The sequence below is a fragment of the Canis lupus genome, chromosome X, assembly GCF_011100685.1.
Source record: "Canis lupus familiaris isolate Mischka breed German Shepherd chromosome X, alternate assembly UU_Cfam_GSD_1.0, whole genome shotgun sequence".
Taxonomy (NCBI): Eukaryota; Metazoa; Chordata; class Mammalia; order Carnivora; family Canidae; genus Canis; species Canis lupus.
The window spans coordinates 70,111,862-70,127,069 of NC_049260.1; the positions used below are offsets into that span (position 1 = coordinate 70,111,862).

Consider the following 15,208-nt stretch of genomic DNA (forward strand, 5'->3'; position numbering starts at 1 on the left):
CTGTCACTGTATTGCATCCTCAGATGAAATGCTTTATCATCTTCCCAGTCATTCAGTAGAAAAATGCAAGGAGGAAGACATGAATGATATTCTGGAGAAGAGGGGGGATCAAAGATGAAGTATAGTTTTTTTTCTCCCTGAAAAGGTGTTGGAAATCTTATGTTTCTCTTTTTTTTCTTACAGAAAAGACATATTCAGTCATTTTCACCCAGTTCCCAAATCACATCAAGGTGAAAATATACTTTTTTAAAAAAACTGATGGGCCAGATTTTCTCAAGGAAAAAAGTCAGCTCAACAGTCATTTACTTCAAATTTTCCCTAATTATCTTTATCTCAGTTGATTTCTCCCTTTACTTGCATTCTTTAGCATCTTATATACAATTTGAATGCATTATCAGACTTTTAAAAAATGTTCTTTTGCATGTGTTTATTTTAGAACTCATTTTAAATAATAAGCTTGTGTAGGGCAGCTATTCTATTATATGTTTTGCATCTTCTATAGTGTCTAGAAAACTGCCATGTATACTATAGGTGCTTAATAGAAATGATTAAAATAACATGTCCACAAATGTCCTTCGAAAGCCTCTATATTGGCAAAGAGTACTTTCAAGACTATTTAGTGTCAAATAAAAGGTGTGAAGTCCTTTGTGTTATTTTTCCTTGGTAGAGATATTATATAGGAGCTCTGTGACTTTACAATTCGGTATTGTTTATTGTATAAGTCATAGGTTGAAATTGATAGATTGATACATGGAGATAAGAATTCCTTTTATAAAAAAAAACTTTTAAAATGTATCAATGAAAGTTTCAAACCTTAGGAATATTACATCGAGATTGTGATCAAACTAGCTCCAGATTTTTTTTATTATTAGTGATGATGTCTGCTGATGTAAGTGAAGAGCTACCACAATTGCTTTGGTTAATAGTGGTTGGTAGTACAGAGTAGAGGAAAATACAGAAATATACAGCTGCTATGTAAGCCCTGAATAAAAAAATTTGGAAGATACATTCAGCTTCTGATTATCCATCTATGGATAATTTACACCCAACAATATATTTTAAATTTTATCACTGGCTAGCTTCTCATTACCCAGTCCCTCACTCTTTTCCTCTATAAATTATTTTGCAGTCTTTGGAAACTTCCACTTACTTGGATAGGTAGATTCAACAAAATGTAACCAGTTAGGTAAATTTATGGAGGAAAAAACTGCATGGAATGAGAAACAAAAAACATAGTTATAATATAGTAGATGCCACATTATGCAAATGTGTTAATGTGCTCATGCAGAAATGCTTTAGGGATTGTGAAAGTTCCTCTCACACATAGGTTGTTTATTTATTTTTTAAAGAATTATTTATTTATGAGAGAGAGAGAGAGGCAGAGAAATAGGCATAGGGAGGAGCAGGCTCCCCACAGGGAGCCCGATGTGGGACTCAATCCAGGATCCCAGGATCACACCCTGAGCCAAAGGCAGACGCTCAACTGCTGAGCCACCCAAGCATCCCAACATAGGTTTTTTAATAAACATTTGCATCAGTCTCCAGTAATGAATTGAGTGAACTAATTGGTAATCCTTTGTGAAGAATATTGAATGCAGTTCACTGTTACTATAGATGTTGGCCAAACAGAATTTAGATCCCATGTGACATTGTATATTTTCAATATATTTAGTCAGTTGCCAAACAATGTGTGGAAAAGAAGTCTTTAGAATTAATGTGACAATACTAAAAGATTGAAAATTCCTAAAAGTGTGTGGATATATCTCTCTTCTGGACCCAGTATGGAATTCACTCAAAGTAAACGGAAAGATAACCCCATGTGTATTTGGATGAATGGGTAAGTGATACTGACTCTAACCCCCTCCCTAATGCATTCATTAATCATTTCTACAGTATAATATTAATGGAATATCCTTAAATCATGGACATTATCCTACTAAAAATTTCTTAAGAGCTATACAATTTACAATTGTGCCTTTTTAGACCAATTTTTTTCTTGCATCTTTGAACTCTTTTTGTATATTTGTCTTATCTATTTACAAGCACTTAAAGGAATGAGAACATAGCTCTCTTATCTTTTCTACTCCCCAAGGGCTATGCAATGTGGTATATACATACTATGTACTTGATAAATGTTGTTTGTGTGAAGGAATAACATGATGAATCTATTTTTTATTTTTATTTTTATTTTCGTTAGATGGTTTGCCTTCTTCAATTTTTTTTATTTTACTATATTCTTTATTCTATTAATTTTTTTTATCTTTTATTGGAGTTCAATTTGCCAACATATAGCATAACACCCAGGGCTCATCCCACCAAGTGCCCCCCTCAGTGCCCATCACCCAGTCACCCCAACCCTGCACCCACCTCCCCTTCCACTACCCCTGATTCATTTCCCAGAGTAAGGTGTCCTTCATACTTTGTCACCCTCACTGATTTTCACTCATTTACTCTGCTTTCCCTTTATTCCCTTCCATTAATTTTTATATTCCCCAAATGAATGAGACCACATAATGTTTGTCATTCTCCGATTGACTTATTTCACTCGGCATAATACCCTCCAGTTCCATCCACGTCGAAGCAAATGGTGGGTATTTGTCGTATCTAATGGCTGAGTAATATTCCATTGTATACATAGACCACATCTTCTCTATCCATTCCTCTTTTAATAGACACCGAGGCTCCTTCCACAGTTTGGCTATTGTGGACATTGTTGCTATAAGCAGGTGTCCCGGCGTTTCACTGCATCTGTACCTTTGGGGTAAATCTTCAGAGTGCAATTGCTGGGTCTTACAGCAGATCTATCTTTAACTCTTTCATGAACCTCCACACAGTTTTCAAGAGTGGCTGGACAAGTTCACATTACCACCAACAGTGCAAGAGGGTTCCCCTTTCTCCACATCCTCTCCAACATTTGTTGTTTCCTGTCTTGTTAATTTTCCCCATTCTCACTGGTGTGAGGTGGTATCCCATTGTGGTTTTGATTTGTATTTCCCTGATGGCCAGTGATGCGGAGCATTTCCTCATGTGCTTGTTGGCCATGTGTATGTCTTCTTCGGTGACATTTCTGTTCATATATTTTGCCCATTTTTATGATTGGATTGTTTGTTTCTTTGCTATTGAGTTTAATAAGTTATTTATAGATCTTGGATACTAGCCCTTTATCTGATACATCATTTGCAAATATCTTCTCCCATTCTGTAGGCTGTCTTTTAGTTTTGTTGACTGTTTCTTTTGCTGTGCAGAAGCTTTTTATCTTGATTACGTCAAAATAATTCATTTTTGCTTTTGTTTCCCTTGCCTTCAGGGATGTATCTTGAAAGGAGTTTCTGTGGCCAAGTTCAAAAAGGGTGTTGCCTGTGTTCTTCTCTAGGATTTTGATGGAATTTTGTCTCACATTAAGATTTTTCATCCATTTTGAGTTTATCTTTGTATATGGTGCAAGAGAGTTGCCCAGTTTCATTCTTCTGCATATGGATGTCCAATTTTCCCAGCACCATTTATTGAAGAGACTGTCTTTCTTCCAATGGATAGTCTTTCCTCCTTTGTCGAATATTAGTTGACCATAAAGTTGAGGGCCCACTTCTGGATTCTCTATTCTGTTCCATTGATCTTTGTGTCTGTTTTTGTGCCAGTAGCACACTGTCTTGATGACCACAGCTTTGTAGTAGAACCTGAAATCTGGCTTTGTGATACCCCCAGCTATGGTTTTCTTTTTTAATATTCCCCTGCCTATTCAGGGTCTTTTCTGATTCCACACAAATCTTAAGATAATTTGTTCCAACTCTCTGAAGAAAGTCCATGGTATTTTGATAGGGATTGCATTAAACGTGTAAATTGCCCTTACCCCTGCTTTTGAATAATTTAGGCCCAGTAGAGAATTACTTACCTTCACTGCAGGACACAACTCCTGTTATTCAAATATATCTTGCTGCCTGGTCCAGGCATTCTAAAATAAAATGAATCTGTGTCAATACTACTTTGACTCATTTCTTTTAACTTTGGAGCTGCAGTTACCCTCGCAAACTATCTCTTTTCCCTGATGCTAGTGTCACATATCATATTGAAACTGAACACTCACTCAAAGGAAAAGAAAACATAGTTTTTATTTTGAAAGAAACCAGTTATTAACTGAACATTTATTCTTAAATGGCTTATTAGTGTTCAGACTGCAAAAGTGTCATCTACTCTGAACAGTACCACACAATCTAACAGTTAAAGATGTCATTGCTGGGGCACCTGGGTGGCTCAGTGTTTGAGCATCTGCCTTTGGCCTAGGTCATGACCCTGGGGTCCTGGGATTGAGTCCTGTATCGGGCTCCCTGTGGGGAGCCTGCTTCTCCCTCTGCCTGTGTCTCTGCCTCTCTCTGTGAGTCTCTCATGAATAAATAAATAAAATCTTTAATAAAAAGTTTTCGGGATCCCTGGGTGGCGCAGCGGTTTAGCGCCTGCCTTTGGCCCAGGGTGCGATCTTGGACACCCAGGATCGAATCCCACGTTGGGCTCCCGGTGCATGGAGCCTGCTTCTCCCTCTGCCTGTGTCTCTGCCTCTCTCTCTCTCTCTTTGTGTGACTATCACAAAAAAAAAAAAAAAAAAAAAAGTTTTCATTGCTGCACACAGAGGATATGGAAAATTTTAGCCTGCCAAACCCCCAGAGACACTTAGGGAAGAAATTAATTGTGAAAATACACATCTTAAGGAAAACACCTCAAGGTGTTTTCAATGACCAAATTAGCTTTATATATCTTTGGGGGTTGTCATTTGCAACATGTTTTAGATCACAAAGATACCAAAGCAGTAGTTCATCCTTTTCACCAGACTTCTATTAAGGGATGTAAAATCCCATAAGACAGCCTCTTGTTGAGGTTCTTGCTATTGTAGTAACTTCCTAACCAGCCTACCCTCCTCCTACATTGCCAGCACTCCAATCCATGCTCTCTGCCGCTGCTAGACTGACCTTTGTGAACTACAGCTTTGATCTTTTCATTAGTGTATAGATACTTCTTCTCTACCTTTGCTTTGGTGAATTAGAAACCCAGGGCTGTGACCCCATTCTTAATAATTGTGCTGGATCTTCTCTATCCATATTTGTGCGCTAACTCCTCCTGATATTATTTGACCATTTTATTATTGTTTTAGCCTTTCATCTTAGTCTCTTTATATATTTTTATCCTATTACATTGTATGTATTGTTGCTTGCCTCAAATTCTTTTTGGAACATGGAAAGGTGAAAATAAACAGATTCGTAATATGTCAAATCATTCTCCTTCTCAGAAGCTTTCAATGCCTCCATATTTTATACTAAATACATTCTGAACTTCTTAGTCTAGCTGATGCTCCCCATGTGTCCTCAACCCACTTTTGCAGTTTTATCGTCCACTATCCAAGGATATCCACTAGTCGTGTCCAGGACTTGCAGAAACTTATCGTGCAGCATTGAGATCAGATTTCACAGCACCCCAGGTGCTCCCAAGCATGTTTCCCAAACTGCCTGCCCTCCAGCCAGAGCCAGCACAAGTACCATTTCCAGAAGACCTTCATGGTGTCTCAGACTGGAAACTGCCAAATCATGACATACTGGGATGCTCTGAGTTGCCTGGTGATGTCATGGCATTCCCCTGAGGTCTCCTTCCTGCCAGGCTTTGACGTTAAGATGTTGAGTACTGTCAACATGAAAAGCAGTCAGTACATTCCCATGCATGGCAAACAGATCCGAGGACTGGCTTTCAGCAGTGGGTCCAAAGGCTTACTGCTCTCGGCTTCCCTAGACAGCACTGTGAATCTAACCAGCCTGGAGACAAATACAGTGGTCCAGATGTATAATGCAGGACGTCCTCTCTGGAGTTGCTGCTGGTGTCTTGATGAAAGTAATCACATCTGTGCCAAACTGGTCAATGGTTCAATTCTGCTATTCTGTTTCTACCTTTGAAACATGAGCTGTCATATCCAGGAGTTAGTACCCCCCGAAAGCCAGATGCTTGCTGGTGTCCCTATCAAACACATCCCAGAGCTGTCCCATCTGCATTTCCATATGATAGGGTGTTGGCTGGAACTTTGGAGAACACTTCCTTCTGGGAGCTAAAACTGAGCTTTTCTCATTGGCCTCATGTGCTGCCCATGGAGCCAGGGGGCTACGTAGACTTTCAGACAGAGAGCAGCACCCAGCATTGTCTTGTGACCTACAGGCCTGATAAAAATCACAACACTTTACGAAGTGTGCTGATGGAGATGTCCTACAAGCTGGATGATGTTGGAGAGCCAGTCTGTACCTGTCATCCTGTACAAATGTTCCTTGGGGGACCCACTTGCAAACTACTGACAAAAGGTGCCATTTTCCAGAAGCCAAAGAATGATGGCAGCATCCTGGTGTGTACTGGTGATGAAACATAAAATTCTGCCCTGCTGTGGGATGCTGGCAGTGGCTCGTTGCTTCAGGAACTGTGGGCCAACCAGTCTGTCTTGGACATCTGCCCATTTGAGGTGAACTACAGTAGCTACTTGGCTACCTTAAGAGAATATGGTCTACATCTATAGGTGGGATGACTGTGTATGGAACGTATCAGGCTTGCTGCTGGTTTACATCAGATGTTGTTTGCTAGCAGCTAGCAGCCCTGAGCAAGATGTTGGCTTATTGCCTATGGTCTAGAACTTCTGGGATCATGGTTCCTTTGGGTTGATGTAACTCTAAGACTCCAGGTCACTGAAATACTACAGATTGTGTAATTGCAGTGTCCATCGAAAGAGTAAGTGACAGGTACTCTCATTTACATTATTCATGTCTTGGGTTAAAATCCTTCATGAATCTATAGTGAATCTATAGTGAATCTCTATTTCTGATCAGACATTCCTCTGGACCTCTTTTAACATATGAGTGTACACCAAGCATTTTCTGAAGGATGTGACATCTGCCTAAGTGGTCATGTCACTTCAGCTCTATGACTTGGGAATGAATGCTTATATCCCGGAAGGGACTAATGATCTTCATGTTGCTTAGACACAGTGTGGATGCAGAAGAGTCTTCAGTTGAAAATAAGGGGGCACTATACAACTTGGTGAAGAATTTGCTCTATTTCTGACCTTGTGTGTTGACAACCTTTTAGTAATTTTGTCTCAACCCCACAGAAGTGTGTGGTAGAGTACTTCTGGTCTGCATTATGGCAGCAACAGATCTACTCCAGGTATCTTCTAAGCACGACATCACCAAAGAATCAAGGGCTTTAAATGATACACTGGACCAGATGGGTTTCACAGACATATACAGAACATTCCATCTGAACGGAACTAAAAACACAGTCTTCTCAAGTGCACATGGAACTTTCTCCAGAATACCACAAACTGGGTAACAAATCAGGCCTCAAGTGATGCCAAAAGATTGGGATTGTCTCCTGAATATTTTCAGACCACAGGGCATTGAAATGTGAACTCAATCACAAGAAGAAATTTGGAAGAAACTCAAACACGTGAAGGTTAAAGAGCATCCTGTTAAAATACAAATGGGTCAAACAGGAAATTAGAGAAGAATTCAAAAGATTCATGGAAACTAGTGAAAATGAAGATACAAGTGTTCAAAATCTTTGGGATACAGCAAAAGCAGTCCTAAGATGGAAAAACATCACAAGACAAGTATCCCTCAAAAAATTGGAAAGAATTTAAATACAAAAGTTAACCTCGCACCTAAAGGAACTGGAGAGAGAATAGCAAATAAAATCTACACCAAGCAGAAGAAGAGAGATAATAAGGTTCAACCAGAAATCAATGAAATAGAGACCAAAAGAACTGTGGAACAGATTAACAAAACCTAGAATTGGTTCTTTGAAAGAATTAATAAGATAGATAAACCATTAGCCAGCCTTATTAAAAAGAAGAGAAAAAAGACTCAAATTAATAAAATCAAGAATGAAAGAGGAGAGATCACATTCAATAACAAGGAAATAAAAATGATTTTAAAAACCTATTATTGGTGTATTTATGATACACCAATAAATTAGGCAATCTAGAAAAAATGGATGTATTACTGGAAACTCAAAATTACCAAAACTAGAACAGGAAGAAATAGAAAATAGAAAACCTGAGCAGGTCAATAACCAGGGAGGAAATTGAAGCAGTCATCAAAAACCTCCAAAGACACAAAAGTACAGGGCCAGATGGCTTCCCAGGGGAATTCTATCAAACGTTTAAAGAAGAAACCATACCTATTCTACTAAAGCTGTTCGGAAGGATAGAAAGGGATGGAATACTTCCAAACTCATTTTATGAGGCCTACATCACCGTAATTCCAAAGCCAGACAAAGACCCCACCAAAAAGGAGAATTACAGACCAATATCCCTGGTGAACACAGATGCAAATATTCTCAAATATTCTCAATAACATACTAGCCAATAGGATCTAACAATACATTAAGATTATTCACCATGACCAAATGGGATTTATCCCCAGGATGCAAGGCTGGTTCAAGACTCATAAAGCAATCAATGTGATAGATCATATCAACAAGAGAAAAAACAAGAACCCTATCATCCTCTCAATAGATGCAGAGAAGGCATTTGACAAAATACAGCATCCATTCCTGATCAAAAGTCTTCAGAGTGTAAGGATAGAGGGAACATTCTTCAGCATCTAAAAAGCCATCTATTTGCCCACAGCAAATATCTTTCTCAATGGGAAAACACTGGGAACCTTTCCTCTAAGATTAGGAATGAGACAGGGATATTCACTCCCACCACTGCTATTCAACATAGTACTAGAAGTCCTAGCCTCAGCAATCAGGCAACAAAAAGAAATAAAAGGCATTCAAATGGGCAAAAAAGAAATCAAACTCTCCCTCTTTGCAGATGACATGATACTGTGCATAGAAAACCCAAAAGACTCCACTCCAAGATTGCTAGAACTCATAGAGCAATTCGGCAATGTGGCAGGATACAAAACCAATGCCCAGAAATCAGTGGCACTTATATCCACTAGCACTGAGACCGATGAAAGAGAAATTGAGGAGTCAATCCCGTTTATAATTGCACGCAAAAGCATAAGATATCTAGGAATAAATCTAACCAAAGAGGTAAAGGATCCATATCCTAAAAACTATAGAACACTTCTGAAAGAAATTGAGGAAGACACGAAAAGATGGAAAAATATTCCATGCTCATGGATTGGCAGAATTAATATTGTGAAAATGTCAATGTTACCCAGGGCAATTTACACGTTTAATGCAATGCCTATCAAAAAACCATGGACTTTCTTCAGAGAGTTGGAACAAATCATCTTAAAATTTGTGTGGAATCAGAAAAGACCCCGAATAGCCAGGGGAATATTGAAAAAGAAAAGCAGAGTTGGGGGCATCACAATGCCAAATTTCAAGTTGTGCTACAAAGCTGTGATCATCAAGACAGTGTGGTAGTGGCACAAAAACCGACATATAGATCAATGGAACAGAATAGAGAATCCAGTTGTGGACCCTCAACTTTATGCTCAATTAATATTCGACAAAGGAGGAAAGAATATCCACTGGAAAAAGGGTAGTCTCCTCAATAAACGGTGCTGGTAAAATTGGACATCCACATGCAAAAGAATGAAACTAGACCACTCCCTTTCACCATACACAAAGATAAACTCAAAATGGATGAAAGATCTAAATGTGAGACAAGATTCCATCAAAATCCTAGAGGAGAGCACAGGCATTACCCTTTTGAACTTGGCCACAGCACTTCTTGCAAGTTATGTCTGTGTAGGTAAGGGAAACAAAAGCAAAAATGAACTATGGGACTTAATCAGGATATAAAGCTTCTTCACAGGAAAAGAAACAGTCCACAAAACTAAAAGGCAACCTACAGAATGGGAGAAGATATTTGCAAATGACCTATCAGATAAAGGGCTAGTATCCAACATCTATAAAGAACTTATGAAACTCAACAGCAAAGAAACAAACAATCCAATAATGAAATGGGCAAAACAAGTGAACAGAAACTTTACCAAAGAAGACATACACATGGCTAAGAAGTACATGAGAAAATGCTCTGCATCACTTGCCATCAGGGAAATACAAATCAAAACCACAGTGAGATACCACCTCACACTAGTGCCAGTGAGAATGGTGAAAATTAACAAGACAGGAAACAACAAATGTTAGAGTGGATGTGAAGAAAGGGGAACCCTCCTGCACTGTTGGTGGGAATGTGAACTGGTACAGCCAGTCTGGAAAACTGTGTGGAGGTTCTTCAAAGAGTTAAAGATAGAGCTACCCCTGACCTAGCATTTGCACTACTGGGGATTTCCCCAAATATTAGATGCAGTGAAAAACCAAGACACCTGCACCCCAACGTTTATAGCAGCAATGTCCACAATAGCCAAACCGTGGAAGGAGCCTCAGTGTCTATCGAAAGGTGAATGGATAATGAAGATGCGACACACACACACACACACACACACACACAATGGAATATTACTCAGGCATTAGAAATGATGAATACCCACCATTTGCTTCAACTTGGATGGAACTGGAGGTTATTATGCCGAGTGAAGTAAGTCAATTGGAAAAGGACAATTATATGGTTTCACTCATACAGGGAATATAAGAAATAGTTAAAGTGATTATAGGGGAAGGGAGAGAAAATGAGTGGGAAATATCAGGGTGACAGGACATGAGAGACTCCTAACTCTGAGAAACGAACAAAGGGTAGTGGAAGGGGAGGTGCACAGGGGGATGGAGTGACTGGGTGATGGACACTGAGTGGGGCACCTGACAGGATGAGCACTGAGTGTTATACTATATGTTGGCAAATCGAACTCCAATAAAAAAGTATACAAAAAAAAATACAAAAAGTAGGGATATAACATTTATATAACTTATATATTTACAATTCATATGGTTCATGAAAACAAAAAGAAAACATTGAGATTCCATGTTTTTTCAATAAATTGTTCAATGAATTAATGTGCTATAATATATGATCTAAATAACTTTATAATAAGAAATCACCAACAAAACTTAGTTGACAAACAGAATCATAAGACAGAGTAAAGTATAGCTCAGTTCTCCTGTTAGAATGTTAAAATTTTTTGTTTGATAACTAAGTGAAAAATAATTGGACATAATAGATCAATGTGACTTACACAGCAACCATTAGCAGTTACAGCTCAGATTCTGTTTTCAACGATTTCCTCATCAATGTGACATTCTACTTCTTTCTACGTCACAAGTGATGTAGTCTCCATTATTTGGCATTGGATTCACTGCACTGTGGATTTATTTGTGAGATTCTGAGCACATCTTTGTCACCTCAAACTAGACTGTTAAGCTGGCCCCTGATCCTGGGCTATTGGAAAGACACTAAAATATCTGAGTCTGACTGCTCAAATTTTACCCAAGTAGCATTCCTTCTACCTATTTACAAATTGCCGCCAAGAAAACACACTTTAATCTTTATAGAGATAATGTTTCCAGAAAGTAGCATTTACTATATTTATGTATCAATTCATTTGACCTTACTGATACCTCTTTTACCTGTTTCTCCAACATAAAATCCTTATTACCTTAGAAACCTCTAACTTTCTTTTAGAATTTTAAATAAAATCAAGCCCATATATGAAAGTAAAGACATGGAATCTTTTTAAAGCTGAGAATAAGTATGATGCAAGCAGTAATAATACAAGGCAGAAATCATTTGCTTTAAAGACTGTATCAAATATTATAGGATGTCCCATTGTGAAAAGCAGTCTATTGCAGAATTAGCAATCAAGGCTTTATGCCAACCTCCTGTTAAAACTTGTTTGGAACCTCAGCATGAGAAAGCCTGCAGCAACTTAAACTACTGTGGTTCACCTGAAATACATTTATAGTTACAAAAAACACAGCAAAACATCTACAAAGGAAAGATAGCACTAGAGATTTAGAAGGGCAAGTTAGTAAAGCTTCCCAGAATTATCTCAGGCCTGTCAGGGAATGTTAAAAAAGAGGTTTCCCCAACAGCTGCCAGAGACAGAACTGGAGATGCCACAAGTTAAAGGAAGCAAACACAGGGTGGAAGGACCCAAGGGATTTCTATGTTGTAGGCTCAGAGTGAGGAAATGTAGATAGGCACTAACCTCTGAAGTAGAGAAATATAAAAAGAAATTGAATGGGTTAAGCCTTGTATGATCAACACAGTCTGTACACAAACAAGGAGATATATTCCATAATATGCAAAGTACTCATTACAGTGATTGCCAAAGAGTGTTTCTTAGCTGCTACTTTAGATAGGATAAAACTAAATTTACACATGTGTTAATACATTAGGAGCTTAATCAGAAACACTCAAAAATGCATTTGCAAAAGAAAATAGTATATTTGAGTGCTTGCTTTGGCAGTGTATATACTAAAATTGTAATGATACAGAGAGATTAGCATGGCCCCTGCGCAAGGATGACACACAAATTTGTGAAGTACTTAATTAAAAGAAAAGAAAAAAATAGAATATATGAGTCAAAAAAAGGCAGCATGGAAAGTTCCAAATAATTATACTCTTAAAGATTGCAAGCATTTGAGTCAAGTTCATGATAAATTCAGAAGTAATATTCAGAAATTTAAAAAGATATCAACTATTATCAATGGGTTATTTTTGCCTCAATTTATACTAGCCAAGTAACTCATCCTCTTTCATTTCTCTTTCTTATATTCTTCTAAGTCATTCATAGGCCAAATATATGTTAAATGGAAATTCACTAGAGATTTATGTTAAGAAACTTCACAATAAAATGTAGATCGATGTTGATTATATCTCTATCATAGTGTTCATAGTAACTTTAGACATGCTGTAGAAATAATGTACAGAATATTCGATGCATTTATTCTATGAGGAGTTATAAATCTAAGATTGCACCAGATAGCTATCACTCTTCTAATGTATTACAAGACACTGTCTTCTCACAAAGAGATGGAAAAATATTCCATGCTCATGGATTGGAAGAATTAATATTGTGAAAATCTCAATGTTACCCAGGACAATTTACACGTTTAATGCAATCCCGATCAAAATACCATGGACTTTCTTCAGAAAGTTAGAAGAAATATTTTTTAAGATTTGTGTGGAATCAGAAAAGACCCCGAATAGCCAGGGGAATTTTAAAAAAGAAAACCATACCTGTGGGCATCACAATACCAGATTTCAGGTTGTACTACAAAGCTGTAGTCATCAAGACAGTGTGCTACTGGCACAAAAACAGACACATAGATCAAGGGAACAGAATAGAGAACCCAGAAGTAGACCCTGAACTTTATGGTCAACTAATATTCAACAAAGGAGGAAAGACTATCCATTGGAAGAAAGACAGTCTCTTCAATAAATGGTGCTGGGAAAATTGGACATCCACATGCAAAAGAATGAAACTAGACCACTCTCTTTCACCATACACAAAGATCAACTCAAAATGGATGAAAGATCTAAATGTGAGTCAAGATTCCATGAAAATCCTAGAGGAGAACACAGGCAACACCCTTTTTGAACTTGGCCACATCAACTTCTTGCAAGATACATCCACCAAGGCAAAAGAAACAAAAGCAAAAATGAACTATTGGGACTTCATCAAGATAAGAAGCTTTTGCACAGCAAAGGATACAGTCAACAAAACTAAAAGACAACCTACAGAATGGGAGAAGATATTTCCAAATGACGTATCAGATAAAGGGCTAGTTTCCAAGATCTATAAAGAACTTCTTAAACTCAACAACAAAGAAACAAACAATCCAATCATGAAATGGGCAAAAGACATGAACAGAAATCTCACAGAGGAAGACATAGACATGGCCAACATACACATGAGAAAATGCTCTGCATCACTTGCCATCAGGGAAATACAAATCAAAACCACAATGAGATACCACCTCACACCAGTGAGAATGGGGAAAATTAACAAGGCAGGAAACCACAAATGTTGGAGAGGATGTGGAGAAAAGGGAACCCTCTTACACTGTTGGTGGGAATGTGAACTGGTGCAGCCACTCTGGAAAACTGTGTGGAGGTTCCTCCAAGAGTTAAAAATAGACCTGCCCTATGACCCAGCAGTTGCACTGTTGGGGATTTACCCCAAAGATTCAGATGCAATGAAACGCCAGGACACCTGCACCCCGATGTTTCTAGCAGCAATGTCCACAATAGCCAAACTGTGGAAGGAGCCTTGGTGTCCATCGAAAGATGAATGGATAAAGAAGATGTGGTTTATGTATACAATGGAATATTACTCAGCCATTAGAAATGACAAATACCCACCATTTGCTTCGACGTGGATGGAACTGGACTGTATTATGCTGAGTGAAGTAAGTCAATCAGAGAAGGACAAACAGTGTATGTTCTCATTCATTTGGGGAATATAAATAATAGTGAAAGGGAATCGAAGGGAAAGGAGAAGAAATGTGTGGGAAATATCAGAAAGGGAGACAGAACATAAAGACTCCTAACTCTGGGAAATGAACTAGGGGTGGTGGAAGTGGAAGAGGGCGGGGGGTCGGGGTGACTGGGTGACGGACACTGAGGGGGGCACTTGACGGGATGAGCACTGGGTGTTATTCTGTATGTTGGTAAATTAAACACCAATAAAAAATAAATTTATTATAAAAAAAGACACTGTCTTCTAATGTATTCTAATGTATTGCAGTGCATTTTAAAGGTTGTTTTTTTACCTAAAAAGCTGGATAACAGGATATTAGTGAGCTTACTTAAAGCCACACTCCCTGAACTCAATAAAATATACAAATATTTTTTAAGCTCCAGTATAATTCAAACTACTTTCTACATTTTAACATTAGATAAATCTGGACTCCTAACTAAATAAATAAGTTGAGTGATAAATTTTAATAAAGTGATGATAATATCTTAACATTGGGAAGTCAGAACAAAGTAAGAACCTTATGTTATACATTTGTATTATGTGTTTTTAGACAACATTCCTTAAGAATGTTTATCCTATATTTATACAATAGTTTTCCCTAACATTAGGACCTCCACCCTCCAAATTCCACCATACCAAGTCAATCTACTATCATCAACTAAACTTCTCATTGTCAATGCTGTCTCTGCACTTTTTCAGAGTCCCCCTATTTTAAATATTCTCATGGTACCTTCCCAAAGAATACACAAATGCTCCAATCTCTTTATACTTCATTTGAATTTTCAGGTACTTTATCAAAACATCTGATGAGTCCCAGTCTCTACATAACTTTCCACAACTTTGAATTGCTC

At 38.0% G+C, this 15,208-nt stretch overlaps 1 non-coding gene and 1 pseudogene across 1 annotated transcript; both read left to right on the forward strand.

The window, feature by feature from the left end:
* The first annotated feature begins 1,781 nt into the window (after positions 1 to 1,781).
* LOC100686055 lies at positions 1,782 to 6,647 on the forward strand (annotated as a pseudogene).
* Positions 6,648 to 12,327: 5,680 nt separating this feature from the next.
* On the forward strand, positions 12,328 to 12,431 carry LOC119868592. Its single transcript, XR_005386584.1, has one exon. It is a non-coding gene; the product is annotated as a U6 spliceosomal RNA (small nuclear RNA).
* The last annotated feature ends 2,777 nt before the right edge of the window (positions 12,432 to 15,208 follow it).